Consider the following 13,921-nt stretch of genomic DNA (forward strand, 5'->3'; position numbering starts at 1 on the left):
GCTCGCACCGTAACAGGAGGACATCGCAACGTACAACGCGCTGGGATTCACCGCATCATCCGTGACAAACTTTCAAAGATAAGGTACTGTGTACGTACGCACCGCAGGGTGTACGCTTCGCACCGGATCGTCTGCAGCGTTTGTGAACCCCGTTCGTAAGCACCGCAGGGTGTACGCTTCGCATCGGAGCGTCTGCAACGCTAGTGAGACTCGCTCGTAAGCATCTTTCATCCCCGTACTCACCGTACAATGAGGAACGAACCGCACAGAACTGTTAAATACGCTTGAATCAAGAACTGCTTAATGCCAATAAGTATTGTGGGCCTTTTTATCGTTATTGGGTCTTGTGCTAAGTCTTATTATATAAAATTATTATTTTTGATAAACCCAGTGTGGAGTCCATTTGTGGGGTTGCCATTGAATTACTGTATGTGGTCACAAATGCTTAACCATTGCGCCCTGAGATAAGCCTTGTCTGCTCGCGCCAAGCTACCTAGAGGGTGAGCAGGGGTTGTGTTGGGAGTGTAACCCCTTACCCTGACTAGAGGAGAGGATACCTGCTTGACACAAGTACCTACCTGTGCCAACCAGAGATCCCCAATTCTAACAATATAAGTCAGCGAGATCTATTAGTTGGTATCTCTCCGGCCACCATCTATAGCTTGCAACTCTAACAATCCCCTCCCCTCCCCTCCCAATCCCAACTATCCCCCCCTCCCTCTCCCCCCCAGCATATCGCTGAGTTAAGAAAAGGTTCGGTGCTGGATCCGTGGGCAGGACAGTGATGCTCCGTGGCCCATGTATTCCAAACCACAAGTGTCAGTGTTAGGGACAAGTGCGCACCCAGGATCGCCCCGCTGTATCTGCACCATGCTCTCTAAGCAATCAGTGCCTCCCAGCCTCAGTTATCTGCTGCTGGCTCCCCCCGGTCAGGAGAGCCCTCAATATCACCATGTGGATGTTTTACCAGCTCCACCAGTGCAACCCACGCACGCGCCATTTCCAGAGATTTGTCACTCCCAGTTCGGGTGGCCATGCGCAATCTGCAGCTCCCCTCCGCTTCTGCCCATTTCACTAACTTCCTAGTCCATCGCGCTAAGTTGGGGCCAGTCCTTGCCTTCCAGTGGCTGGTGATCTCCCTCTGGGCCAAGACCAGCCCCAGGTCTATAAACTTGCTAGTGACTTTGGTCTTGGCAGTATGCAGAAACCAATGCAACAAACAACAGCTCGGTGTCAGCGCTACCCCTCTTTCTGTTGCCGCTGCCAACTCAGACGTCACTCCCCTCCAGAACTCTCCCAGAAGTGGACAATTCCAAAACATGTGGAGGAACCCCGCCCCCTCCAGGTTACACCGTGGACACGCTCTTGAAACCCCGAAGTATTCATTCACCTTACCCGGGGTAAGGTAAGCCCTATGCAGCACGTAGAAGTGGATTAGCTGGAAGCGGGCATTCCTGGAACACTTCCAGGCCCATTCTACCAATTCCCTCCATGGCTTCTCCTCAATGGGTTCCCCAAATCATCTTCCCATTTGAGACGTAGGGCCGATAAGGGCTTTCGCAAGCTGTGGGTAATCCGCCTGTAGAGACACGTGACCGCCTTAAACGTTCCCGCCGCCATTACTACATATTGGCAGGCCAGCGAGGTCTGAGGATCCACCATCCCCTCCCGCCAGTGTTTCCTAATGGCTGTTGTCAGTGCGGCATGAAGCAGTAAGTCCCCGCATGGTAGGTCATGGCACTCCACCAGGTCATTAAAAGGTAGGAGGTTGCCAAATAGATCCCCTTCAGTAAGTATCCCCGCCTCCTCCCAGTCCCGTAGTCTACCCCAGTCACCTCCATGTGGTAGGGCCTCACATATCATCAGCGGGATCTCCGGAGCATAGGGGGTGCGCGTGCACGCACGCCTGGCCAAACGGTTCCAGCACTTGCGCACCACCTGTAAGTCAGTCGGGAGCACCCTATTCCTTATGGGCAAGCGCAGCAGCACCCGGGATAGCAGCGCCAAGGGAGGGTCCGGCCCACCAGGCTTCTCCCGGTGCCTAATTCGGCCAGCCACCCATTTAGTGAACCATTGTAACTGCGCTGCATGTTAATATGCCTCTAGATCCGACAAGGCAAATCCTCCCTCCGCTCTGAGTTGCTGCATGGTGACCAGGGCCACCCTCCGGCGCCCCACGCCCCACAAGAATCCTGTGAGCAATGTGTTGAGCTGCGCGAACACCTGGGTTGGGATCCAGATTGGAAGGGTCACAAAAAAATAGAGAAGCCTGGGTAGTGTGACCATTTTCACCAAGGCAACCCTGCCCGCTACCGATAAAGGGAGCTTTCCCCAAAACTCAAAACAGGTCTTGACCTTACGTACGGCCTGCCCTATATTGCCCTCCAACATGTCAGTAGGGTTGTGATAGATCTGGTTCCAAGGTAAGGCAAGCAGCTAGTTTCTCACGGGACCCCCTCCGCCGGCTGCGTACCATCCCTGCCTGGGTGTGTCGGAAAAAGACAGGACTTGGACCAGTTCACAAGAAGCCCTGCGGCCTCCCCCAGAGAATGGAGCAGTCCCTTGGCTCCCCGGAGGGCCTCCCCAGAGTCAGCCAGAAATAATAGTAGATCATACAGCGCTATGTGTTGCAAGTGTCCCTCCACTACTAACCCCTGGTAGTGACGTCCAGATCGGGCCTGAACAGCCATTGGCTCCATTGCCAGCGCAAAGAGCAGGGGCGACAGTGGGCAACCCTGCCTCGTCCCCCTACCCACATTGCAAGCAGCAGAGATCAACCCTCCCATTCTGACCCTGGCAGTGGAGTTGTTATACAAGATCGCTGTCCATTCCACGAAGCGGTCTCCCAGGCCAAACGCCCTCAGGACCGCGAAAAGATATGGCCACTCTAGACTATCGAAGGCCTTCTCGATATCAACCGCAAAAATACAAGCCTCCTCCCTGCAATAGGTGTCTGCCCGCAGTAACCTCCTTATGTTCATCGCCGTGTTCCTAGCCGGGATAAATCCCTCCTGGTCCACATGAACTAACGTCGACATGTGGGCCATTAGCTGACTAGCGAGGATTCGACTTAGTATCTTATAGTCCAGGTTAAGCATGGCAAGCAGTCTGTATGCAGTCCGGTCCCAGGGCACCCTACCTGGTTTAAGGAGAGGCACGATGATTGCCTCCAGTGTGGAAACAGGAAGACAACCCTCCCGCCGTGCTTTGTTATACACTACGACCAACTTCGGGGCCAGGCTATCTACAAATGCAGAATAAAATTCCACCGGAAGGCCGTCCGTCCCCGGCGTCTTGTTCCGAGCCATATGCTTGATAGTGCTGCGCACTTCTCCCACCTCAACATCTTTACCAACCTCCTCTGCAGCTTCGATATCAATCTGGGGGAGTTCTATGCCCTTTAATAGCCCCCACCAGTAGCAGCCCCAGGATCATGCCTACTCATATAAAGAGTGGTATAATAGTCCAGAAAGTGTGTGTTGATGGCTTGTTGAGTGTAATACGCCACACCCTCCTGGTCCCTAATCTCCAGAATCAGCGTGCCTCTACGCGCCGGGTTTGCCAACCACGCCAGCAGCGTCCCAGATTTGTCCAGTTTCGCTTGGGCCCAAGTGGTGTAGGCCTTATAATCAAAGGAGCGCAGCCTTTCCACCTGCGTCGCCACCTCATCGCGTGCCGCAATCAGGTCCTCCTGCCTATCAGGTCGTTCCGATCTCTCCTTTTCCAGGTCTCGGAGCCTATTCTCTGCCCTCAGCACCTCCTGTGTCATCACCTTTCGGACTCCCACCACCTCCCCAATGCAACGCCCTCTGATTACTGTTTTGAACGCGTCCCATTCGATAAGTAGGCTCAATGCAGACCCCGCATTATCTAGGAAATCGTCTTCGATCGCAGATCCAATCGAGGTCTTAAACACTGGATCTTCTAGCGCCTCCGGTCTCAACCGCCAAGTAGGAATGGCAGGCTTTGCCCATATCCAATCTAGCAATAGCAGCAACGTGTTATGATCAGAGATCGTTCTGTTCAAATATTCACTATGGGTAATCCCTCCGTGCACCTCTGGGGAGCAAAGGAATGAGTCCAGACGAACATGCAACTCATGCAACCCAGAGAAGTATGAGTAGTCCCTATCCCCCGGGTGGTGGGCCCTCCAAGTATCTATCAGCCCCCACTGGCACTGCCACGCCCGCCTAGTCACTGCAAGTCTGTGCATGGGAGCATCTGGAAGAGGTAGATGAGAGCGATCCAGGTCCAAGTCAGCAACACAATTAAAGTCCCCCCCCCAGCAGCACTGAACCCGTCAACAGGGGAGCCAGCTTCCCGGAGAGGTGGTCAAAGAATCCAGCTTGAGCTACATTGGGGGCGTAGAAGCTCCCCAACACTATATCCCTACCGTCCAGCCATCCCACTACCACCACGTATCTACCATCTGGGTCAATCAGCTGCATAGCACTCTGAAACGGGACCCACGCTCGTATCCAGATCAATGTGCCCCTGTCAAAGGCCGAGTATGAGGTGTACAACAACTGCCCCCTCCAGCTACGCTGTAGTGCCGCCCCCTCCGTCTGTGTTAAATGTGTTTTCTGCAGCATAGCAATCTGTACCTCCCTCCGCACCAAATATGTCGTTCATGGCAGGGGCCTCCACACCTCCGCCCCCAGAGTTCAGCCCGACCAGGAGTTGCTCCCTAGCGCCAGCTCGGGCCTCTCTCACCCAACATCATGGATCCATTTCACATGAGGAAGTCCGCTGTGGGGAGAGCCCCTCCGGGGCCACTTCCGTCCGAAGCCAATTCTCTAAATACCGAACAGCGTCATCTCCTTCCTCTCGTTCTGGGACCCCCACTATGAGCAGATTGTTCCTGTAAGAGCACCCCTCGCTGTCCTCCGCTCTCACCTCCAAGATCCTGACCCTCTCTTCTACCAGTTTCAGAGAGCGCTGCAGGGTAGAGATTGCGTCCCGAACCTCCTCCAAAGTCGTCTCAGTATATTCGCCCTTGAACGCGCACACAGGGTCCCAGCCAGACCTCCAAAGCCGGGCACACCTCCGCGTCCGATGGTCGTGCGATTGCTCCACTACCGCGACAGAGACCACATCTTGGAACAGGCGCGCGGAGAGCAGAACCTCCAAATCGCGAATGCCATGGTGATGATCTTCCCGGATTTCACCAGGGAGTTACGATCTAAAACTTAGAGAGATGCTGAATAAATGTCTGAATCTTTGGACACTGCGCAGCTTGTAAATCAATTAGCACACAAAGTTTAATATGTGTACCATACCTAATTATTAAGCAGACCCTCTTTTACAGATATAAGAAACACGTTGGTTCAAATGAAACAGTTGTTGAAAAACATATTGAGCAAAGAGTATTGATATTCTATGAAAAATATCTACACCTTTTTACTTATTAAATAAATACATTGATGTATAATCAATCTTGTTTTGACACAATTGATCTAGCCTCGGTAGAGATTATCCTAAATTGCCAAGAACTAGTTTTGGGAGGAGCCTGCTTGATCTTAGGAGGATATGTGGTTGCATACATAATCATGTACTGATGACATCACACATAGAGAGGGATGAAGGGAGGTGCCAAAGGAGGCTGTATAGTGAAATCTGCTAATTAGCATATGGAATCCCAGAGCCCAATGGACACGTATCTGCAGAACCAACAGAAGATAAAGTAGTCCACATGATGTCTGGCTTTTGACCTAAGTGATAGAAAACATAGGGGCATATCTACAAGGCGGCGATATAAAATTATCGCCACTTTTGCGGCCGTTTTCGGCCGAAAAGCGGCGATAATTATATAGCTATATCAGCAAGGTCACACTATCGCGTGAAACCTTGCCTTAGCGCCTGAATTCCTAACGCCCATCTATGCATCTCTAATGAGATGCAAAGTGGGCGTTCCTCTCCAGGATAACGGGGGCATTTCTCCTATTATCAAGCTTCACGCAAAGCTGCATAGCGACAAGAAAAGTAGCGATAACCTCTGTTATTGCTACTTTCCTTACGCCTGCTTCAGGACTGATTTAGCCATGATATCCTATGGAAGGTGGATATCATGGCTAAGTATTGGAGGCCCTATCAGCAAGCTATCGCCGAACTTCGTGGGATTGTCGATAGGTTTCCAGCGATAATCTCACGTTTGGCAGCTAGCGCTAGGATTTTTATCGCTTTTGAGATAAGCGTTGCTAATAGCACGCTATCTCAGCGATAAAAATCCACGCTAGCCGGCGATAATTATCCTAGCGCTAAGTGCGCTTAGCGATAATTATCGCCGGTTGTTGCTGATATGCCCCATAGAAAGTATGCTTGCATGTCTCTCTGATCAGTGCATATGTTCCAACTTTGTCTCCCTGTAAAAGTGTCACCATTGTGGGACTGCTCATATTGCCAATTGGACGGTATCTTTGTGTAGTGGCAGTATTGTAACCAATGATCTGTATTTGAGGTGTGATTATTGCTTATTCAAAACTTTACGCAATACCTAGTCTTGTCAACTTAAACAACAGTTTATATTGGCAATTTAGGATAGTCTCTACCGAGGCTAGATCAATTGTGTCAAAAAAAGTTTGATTATACATCAATGTATTTAGTCAATAAGTAAAAAGGTGTAGATATTTTTCATAGAATATCAATACTCTTTGCTCAATATGTTTTTCAACAACTGTTTCGTTTGAACCAACGTGTTTCTTATATCTGTAAAAGAGGGTCCGCTTAATTATTAGGTATGGTACACATATTTGACTTTGTGTGCTAATTGATTTAGTAGCTGCGCAGTGTCCAAATATTCAGACATTTATTCAGCATCTCTCTAAGTTTTAGATCGAATGTACTATTTTGTCGGCTATTGAGTGAATAGCTGAGATTGTATACTCCTTTGTCGGCAGACTGATATGTATCCATTTACAAGGAAGGCATCTCGTATCCGGGTGAACAAGGAGGCGCCAAAGTTAACTCTTGTAATATTCTAGAATAGTACACCTTTGGTTGCTTTATCGCATTTAGGCCCAAGAACTAGTTTTGGGAGGAGCTAGATGGGGCTTAGGAGAATATGTATTTGCATACAGAATCATGTACTGATAACATCACATATAGAGAGGGATGAAGGGAGGTGCAAAAGGAGGCTGTATAGTGAAATCTGTTGATTAGTATATGGAATCCCAGAACCCAATGGGCACTTATCTGCAGAACCAACAGACGATAAAGTAGTCCACATGATGTCTGGCGTTTGACCTGTGTGATAATAAAATATATAAAGTATGCTTGCATATCTCTCTGATCAGTGCATATATTGCAAAACGTTGTCTCCCTGTAAGAGACAAAAGTGTCACCATTGTGGGTCTGCTCATATCGCTTATATGACATTATCTTTGTTCTGTGGCAATATCGAAGCAAATGAGGTTTATCCGAGGCGTAATTATGGCTTATTGAAAATTTTACCCAATACCCCGCATTATCAACTTGAAAAACAGTTGATATTGGTAATTTTTGATAGTCTCCATGGAGACTAGGTCAATTCTGTCAAAAGAAGATTGATTATACATCAATGTTATCATTCAATAAACAAAAAGGTGTAGATATTTTTCATAAAATATCAATACTCATTGGTCAATATGTTTTTTAACAACTGTTTCATTTGAACCAGAGTGTTTCTTATATCTGTAAAAAAGGGTCTGCTTAATCATGAGGTAAGGTACACATATTATATTGTGTGCTGATTGACTTAGAAGCTACGCAGTGTCCAAAGCTTCAGACATTTATTCAGCATCTCTCTAACTTTTAGATCGAATGTACTATTTTGTCAGCTATTGAGTGAATAGCTGAGATTGTACACTCCCTTGTCGGCAGACTGATATGTATCTATTTACAAGGAAGGCATCTTGTATCTGGGTGAACAAGGAGGTGCCAAAGTGAACTCTTGTAATATTCTAGAATAGTACTCCTTTGGTTGCTCTGCTTGCATTTAGGTACAAGAACTAGTTTTGGGATGAGCCAGATGGGACTTAGGAGTATATGTGTTTGCATACAGAATCATGTACTGATGACATCACACATAGAGAGAGATGAAGGGTGGTGCCAAAGGAGGCTGTATAGTGAAATCTGCTAATTAGCATATGGAATCCCAGAGCCCAATGGGCACTTATCTGCAGAACCAACAGAAGATAAAGTAGTCCACCTGATGTCTGGCTTTTGACCTGAGTGATAGAAAACATAGAAAGTATGCTTGCACATCTCTCTGATCAGTGCATATGTTCCAACTTTGTCTCCCTGTAAGAGACAAAAGTGTCACGATTGTGGGACTGCTCATATTGCCAATTGGACGTTATCTTTATGTAGTGGCAGTATTGTAACCAATGAGGTGTATCCGAGGTGCGATTGTTGCTTATTCAAAACTTTACGCAATACCCAGTCTTGTCAACTTGAACAACAGTTGATATTGGCAATTTAGGATAATCTTTACGGAGGCTAGATCAATTGTGTCAAAAAATGATTGATTATACATCAATGTATTTATTCAATAAGTAAAAAGGCGTAGATATTTTTCATAGAATATCAATACTCTTTGGTCGATATGTTTTTCATTAACTGTTTCATTTCAACCAACGTGTTTCTTATATGCGTAAAAGAGGGTCCGCTTAATCATTAGGTAAGGTACACATATTAAACTTTGGGTGCTAATTGATTTAGAAGCTGCGCAGTGTCCGAAGAGTCAGACATTTATTCAACATCTCTCTAGGTTTTAGATCAAATGTACTATTGTGAGAAAGTGGCTCTGTATATACTTTTGCAAAATAGGTACAGGGTGTACAGAGTCCACAGTCCCCAGAGGTTTGGCAGAGGCTAAAGTTAGATATAACCTTAGTCTCTAAAGTGGTAGCTTGGTCGAGCAGTAAGGCAGTATCAGAGGACAGTGTAAAGCATTTGTTGTACACACTCAGTCAGCAAAATGATTTCACACGCTCAATATCAGAATGAGATGCTTTATTTAAATACTTTTGCAATATGCAATTGGCTTTTGTAGAAAGTTATAAGTTGTTGCAATAGCCAACACAGTTTTAAACACAATAATGCTTTGAGTTCAATGGAAATTTCAATTTGTTTGCAATAGATTACTTTCAGGATTACTTTACAGATTCCAGGACTGGATCCTAAATTCAGTCCTGGGACAGTACTTAGAAACAAGTGATAAAAGTCGACTTAGTTACTACTAGGATTTTTAAGTAATATTTTGCTATTTTAAAAGTTGACACTTAGAAGGAATTTCATAGAAAACAGTCAATGATTCCCTATGGAAGAAAATTCAAGTTGCAGGTATAGTATGTTCTCGTTACTTTTGTAACCCAGTACTGGGTGCCTAGACTCAGTACTGAGATCTTTATCCAAAACAGGTAAGTAATTACGTTTTCAGAAGTTATACAATTTTTAAAGAATATTTAAAGTTTGCAGAAATTGACACTTTGAAGAAATTTCACAGAAAAACAGTCAATCATTCCCTATGTTACATCAGATTGGTCGCACACTGCTACACCTACCAGTCGTGTTCCCCCAATGAAAATAGTCCCTGAAGGTCAGCGTCGGCGGATACACCTATGCTCAAGAGTGCGTGCAAGTATGCGTGGCGTGTGCCATCCCTGGACACGTGTTTCGAGGTAGTTGCCTCTCGTCAGCAGGGAGTAGGAAAATTAGAGTGGGGTTGCTGTGTAAGCTGCTAAAAACATAATCAGGTCTAGTACCTCTCTTAGCGCGCAGGTGCGTAACCATGAGTCCGTCGACTCCACCGGCTCAAGGGAGCCTGAATATAAAGTTACATCAGATTGGTCGCACACTGCTACACCTACCAGTCGTGTTCCCCCAATGAAAATAGTCCCTGAAGGTCAGCGTCGGCGGATACACCTATGCTCAAGAGTGCGTGCAAGTATGCGTGGCGTGTGCCATCCCTGGACACGTGTTTCGAGGTAGTTGCCTCTCGTCAGCAGGGAGTAGGAAAATTAGAGTGGGGTTGCTGTGTAAGCTGCTAAAAACATAATCAGGTCTAGTACCTCTCTTAGCGCGCAGGTGCGTAACCATGAGTCCGTCGACTCCACCGGCTCAAGGGAGCCTGAATATAAAGTTACATCAGATTGGTCGCACACTGCTACACCTACCAGTCATGTTCCCCCAATGAAAATAGTCCCTGAAGGTCAGCGTCGGCGGATACACCTATGCTCAAGAGTGCGTGCAAGTATGCGTGGCGTGTGCCATCCCTGGACACGTGTTTCGAGGTAGTTGCCTCTCGTCAGCAGGGAGTAGGAAAATTAGAGTGGGGTTGCTGTGTAAGCTGCTAAAAACATAATCAGGTCTAGTACCTCTCTTAGCGCGCAGGTGCGTAACCATGAGTCCGTCGACTCCACCGGCTCAAGGGAGCCTGAATATAAAGTTACATCAGATTGGTCGCACACTGCTACACCTACCAGTCGTGTTCCCCCAATGAAAATAGTCCCTGAAGGTACGAGAGGTACTAGACCTGATAACGATTTTAGCAGCTTACACAGCAACCCCACACATTTTCCTACTCCCTGCTGACGAGAGGCAACTACCTCGAAACACGTGTCCAGGGATGGCACACGCCACGCATCCTTGCATTCACACTCGAGCATAGGTGTATCCGCCGACGCTGACCTTCAGGGACCATTTTCATTGGGGGAACACGACTGGTAGGTGTAGCAGTGTGCGACCAATCTGGTTTAACTTTATATTCAGGCTCCCTTGAGCCGGTGGAGTCGACGGACTCATGGTTACGCACCTGCGCGCTACGAGAGGTACTAGACCTGATAACGATTTTAGCAGCTTACACAGCAACCCCACACATTTTCCTACTCCCTGCTGACGAGAGGCAACTACCTCGAAACACGTGTCCAGGGATGGCACACGCCACGCATCCTTGCATTCACACTCGAGCATAGGTGTATCCGCCGACGCTGACCTTCAGGGACCATTTTCATTGGGGGAACACGACTGGTAGGTGTAGCAGTGTGCGACCAATCTGGTTTAACTTTATATTCAGGCTCCCTTGAGCCGGTGGAGTCGACGGACTCATGGTTACGCACCTGCGCGCTACGAGAGGTACTAGACCTGATAACGATTTTAGCAGCTTACACAGCAACCCCACACATTTTCCTACTCCCTGCTGACGAGAGGCAACTACCTCGAAACACGTGTCCAGGGATGGCACACGCCACGCATCCTTGCATTCACACTCGAGCATAGGTGTATCCGCCGACGCTGACCTTCAGGGACCATTTTCATTGGGGGAACACGACTGGTAGGTGTAGCAGTGTGCGACCAATCTGGTTTAACTTTATATTCAGGCTCCCTTGAGCCGGTGGAGTCGACGGACTCATGGTTACGCACCTGCGCGCTACGAGAGGTACTAGACCTGATAACGATTTTAGCAGCTTACACAGCAACCCCACACATTTTCCTACTCCCTGCTGACGAGAGGCAACTACCTCGAAACACGTGTCCAGGGATGGCACACGCCACGCATCCTTGCATTCACACTCGAGCATAGGTGTATCCGCCGACGCTGACCTTCAGGGACCATTTTCATTGGGGGAACACGACTGGTAGGTGTAGCAGTGTGCGACCAATCTGGTTTAACTTTATATTCAGGCTCCCTTGAGCCGGTGGAGTCGACGGACTCATGGTTACGCACCTGCGCGCTACGAGAGGTACTAGACCTGATAACGATTTTAGCAGCTTACACAGCAACCCCACACATTTTCCTACTCCCTGCTGACGAGAGGCAACTACCTCGAAACACGTGTCCAGGGATGGCACACGCCACGCATCCTTGCATTCACACTCGAGCATAGGTGTATCCGCCGACGCTGACCTTCAGGGACCATTTTCATTGGGGGAACACGACTGGTAGGTGTAGCAGTGTGCGACCAATCTGGTTTAACTTTATATTCAGGCTCCCTTGAGCCGGTGGAGTCGACGGACTCATGGTTACGCACCTGCGCGCTACGAGAGGTACTAGACCTGATAACGATTTTAGCAGCTTACACAGCAACCCCACACATTTTCCTACTCCCTGCTGACGAGAGGCAACTACCTCGAAACACGTGTCCAGGGATGGCACACGCCACGCATCCTTGCATTCACACTCGAGCATAGGTGTATCCGCCGACGCTGACCTTCAGGGACCATTTTCATTGGGGGAACACGACTGGTAGGTGTAGCAGTGTGCGACCAATCTGGTTTAACTTTATATTCAGGCTCCCTTGAGCCGGTGGAGTCGACGGACTCATGGTTACGCACCTGCGCGCTACGAGAGGTACTAGACCTGATAACGATTTTAGCAGCTTACACAGCAACCCCACACATTTTCCTACTCCCTGCTGACGAGAGGCAACTACCTCGAAACACGTGTCCAGGGATGGCACACGCCACGCATCCTTGCATTCACACTCGAGCATAGGTGTATCCGCCGACGCTGACCTTCAGGGACCATTTTCATTGGGGGAACACGACTGGTAGGTGTAGCAGTGTGCGACCAATCTGGTTTAACTTTATATTCAGGCTCCCTTGAGCCGGTGGAGTCGACGGACTCATGGTTACGCACCTGCGCGCTACGAGAGGTACTAGACCTGATAACGATTTTAGCAGCTTACACAGCAACCCCACACATTTTCCTACTCCCTGCTGACGAGAGGCAACTACCTCGAAACACGTGTCCAGGGATGGCACACGCCACGCATCCTTGCATTCACACTCGAGCATAGGTGTATCCGCCGACGCTGACCTTCAGGGACCATTTTCATTGGGGGAACACGACTGGTAGGTGTAGCAGTGTGCGACCAATCTGGTTTAACTTTATATTCAGGCTCCCTTGAGCCGGTGGAGTCGACGGACTCATGGTTACGCACCTGCGCGCTACGAGAGGTACTAGACCTGATAACGATTTTAGCAGCTTACACAGCAACCCCACACATTTTCCTACTCCCTGCTGACGAGAGGCAACTACCTCGAAACACGTGTCCAGGGATGGCACACGCCACGCATCCTTGCATTCACACTCGAGCATAGGTGTATCCGCCGACGCTGACCTTCAGGGACCATTTTCATTGGGGGAACACGACTGGTAGGTGTAGCAGTGTGCGACCAATCTGGTTTAACTTTATATTCAGGCTCCCTTGAGCCGGTGGAGTCGACGGACTCATGGTTACGCACCTGCGCGCTACGAGAGGTACTAGACCTGATAACGATTTTAGCAGCTTACACAGCAACCCCACACATTTTCCTACTCCCTGCTGACGAGAGGCAACTACCTCGAAACACGTGTCCAGGGATGGCACACGCCACGCATCCTTGCATTCACACTCGAGCATAGGTGTATCCGCCGACGCTGACCTTCAGGGACCATTTTCATTGGGGGAACACGACTGGTAGGTGTAGCAGTGTGCGACCAATCTGGTTTAACTTTATATTCAGGCTCCCTTGAGCCGGTGGAGTCGACGGACTCATGGTTACGCACCTGCGCGCTACGAGAGGTACTAGACCTGATAACGATTTTAGCAGCTTACACAGCAACCCCACACATTTTCCTACTCCCTGCTGACGAGAGGCAACTACCTCGAAACACGTGTCCAGGGATGGCACACGCCACGCATCCTTGCATTCACACTCGAGCATAGGTGTATCCGCCGACGCTGACCTTCAGGGACCATTTTCATTGGGGGAACACGACTGGTAGGTGTAGCAGTGTGCGACCAATCTGGTTTAACTTTATATTCAGGCTCCCTTGAGCCGGTGGAGTCGACGGACTCATGGTTACGCACCTGCGCGCTACGAGAGGTACTAGACCTGATAACGATTTTAGCAGCTTACACAGCAACCCCACACATTTTCCTACTCCCTGCTGACGAGA

At 48.7% G+C, this 13,921-nt stretch overlaps 3 non-coding genes across 3 annotated transcripts; all 3 read left to right on the forward strand.

Annotated features, from left to right (window-relative positions):
* The first annotated feature begins 6,412 nt into the window (after positions 1–6,412).
* LOC146783536 (U4 spliceosomal RNA) lies at positions 6,413–6,553 on the forward strand. The gene has a single exon (XR_014971179.1). It is a non-coding gene; the product is annotated as a U4 spliceosomal RNA (small nuclear RNA).
* Positions 6,554–7,375: 822 nt separating this feature from the next.
* Positions 7,376–7,516, forward strand: LOC146783537 (U4 spliceosomal RNA). Its single transcript, XR_014971167.1, has one exon. It is a non-coding gene; the product is annotated as a U4 spliceosomal RNA (small nuclear RNA).
* An 818-nt stretch (positions 7,517–8,334) lies between these two features.
* On the forward strand, positions 8,335–8,475 carry LOC146783538 (U4 spliceosomal RNA). The gene has a single exon (XR_014971168.1). It is a non-coding gene; the product is annotated as a U4 spliceosomal RNA (small nuclear RNA).
* Positions 8,476–13,921: the final 5,446 nt, after the last annotated feature.

The sequence above is a fragment of the Triturus cristatus genome, chromosome 11 (genome assembly GCF_964204655.1).
Source record: "Triturus cristatus chromosome 11, aTriCri1.1, whole genome shotgun sequence".
NCBI classification, from domain to species: Eukaryota; Metazoa; Chordata; class Amphibia; order Caudata; family Salamandridae; genus Triturus; species Triturus cristatus.